Below are 1,460 nucleotides of genomic sequence, written 5' to 3' on the forward strand. Positions count from 1 at the left end.
AGGTGCAGGTCCAGGTCCAGGTCCAGGTTCTGGTTCAGTGTTTCACTCACATGGACCAGAAGTCCACCAGAGCTCAGAGAACAAACAGAACAACAGTTTTATGTTATTGGCCACAACCTTTATGAAACCTTCACAGAACCTCCAGGTGATCAGCGTACCTGTCTATCAGTCAACCTGTTCCATGACCGTCATGTTGAATGAATGGCGGTACCGTTCATCATTCACTGACGGTCGTTGTTTCATCACAGTTCTGCTCAAACACAAACATCATCTTCAAGGAAACTTCAAAACAGTTTCCGTCTGTAAGAGAAACACCTTCATGAAGGAGTTTATAACGTTACGTCTTCTGAACATTGTGCTAAAATCTGTTGTAAAAAGTGAATATTGTGTTGTTGACTATTTATTCATATTTCTCAGACTTTTCTTTCATTCAGTAAAAACATCCGTAGATTAAACAAAATGTTATTTTGTGACAGTAAAAGACTGTGAATGTGTAAAAGCTTATAAGCAGCCCAAACAGGACACTTCACTGACTGTTCCTGTAGAAAAGACATCATCTGACCGTAATAACTCTCACACGTATGTTAAACAGAAAAATGCTGTGAGCTTTATTCCGAGCACACGCTGTAATTAACAGGAACACGCTGTAGAACTGAGCATGTCTGTAAAACGTTCAGCGATGTTTAGCTAACATCATGTACTGTCAGCGCTGTTGTGTGAACCACTGTCTGCATAACGCTCAGCAGCTCTTCACATTTAGTAACCATGACATCCTGTTGTTCTACTGCTACACAGCGCACCTACTGCCAGTGTGGCCAGTGGCGTAGCCGTCATTTTAAAAGTGGGGGCAAATTGTTCAGAGGTCTACTGAGTGATTTATCGTCCTCTCACATTCAGCTGCACCTCTCCTCAGCAGCTAAACAACCACATAACCACAAACAGCACAGCACCAAGGAACCAGCTTNAACACACCCACAGACAGTCTGAGGGTTTCAGATCCCAGGTGTGCAGGTGAAGCGAGTCGTTTGTGTTTCATCCAGTTTCCAGCAGAAACGCTGATTCGTACCTGCTGAAGGCAGTAGCGGGTCATCTGACCTGCCAAGCCATCGTCTGACGGGCTTGTTGGTGAGGTGTCCGTCTGTGAGAGAGCATCGGGTCAGTTCAGAGGAGGAACTCGATCTGAGGACGACTTCTAACAGACCCTCAGCTGCTGCTGTCAGTCAGCTGCTGCAGCCAATCAGCTGCTGCGCTCACACAACAACAACAGGCTCAGATGAAACCAGAACACGATGGAGTTCTGGTTCCTTTTTGTGCCTCCGTCATAGCAAGCTCTTCACTCAGCAGAGGCGTAAAGAGAGCAGGGAGCCCGTCCAGAACCCTGCTGCTAAAAACACACGTTCATAACAACAACAACAACAACAATATATTGTTTTCTGGGCTTGTTCCCTTCAGCAGGGAGT

At 45.6% G+C, this 1,460-nt stretch overlaps 1 protein-coding gene across 1 annotated transcript in view; it reads right to left on the reverse strand.

Moving 5' to 3' along the window:
- Positions 1–1,153, reverse strand: part of LOC103372612 (leucine-rich repeat-containing protein 30) — a 13,601-nt gene extending 12,448 nt beyond the window's left edge. The window contains exon 1 of the mRNA XM_008302296.1: positions 1,067–1,153. The gene's annotated coding sequence lies outside the window, so the exon portion shown is untranslated. The remainder of the gene's footprint in view (positions 1–1,066) is intronic.
- Positions 1,154–1,460: the final 307 nt, after the last annotated feature.

This window comes from Stegastes partitus, unplaced genomic scaffold (assembly GCF_000690725.1).
Source record: "Stegastes partitus isolate 25-593 unplaced genomic scaffold, Stegastes_partitus-1.0.2 Scaffold1790, whole genome shotgun sequence".
Classification (NCBI taxonomy): domain Eukaryota; kingdom Metazoa; phylum Chordata; class Actinopteri; family Pomacentridae; genus Stegastes; species Stegastes partitus.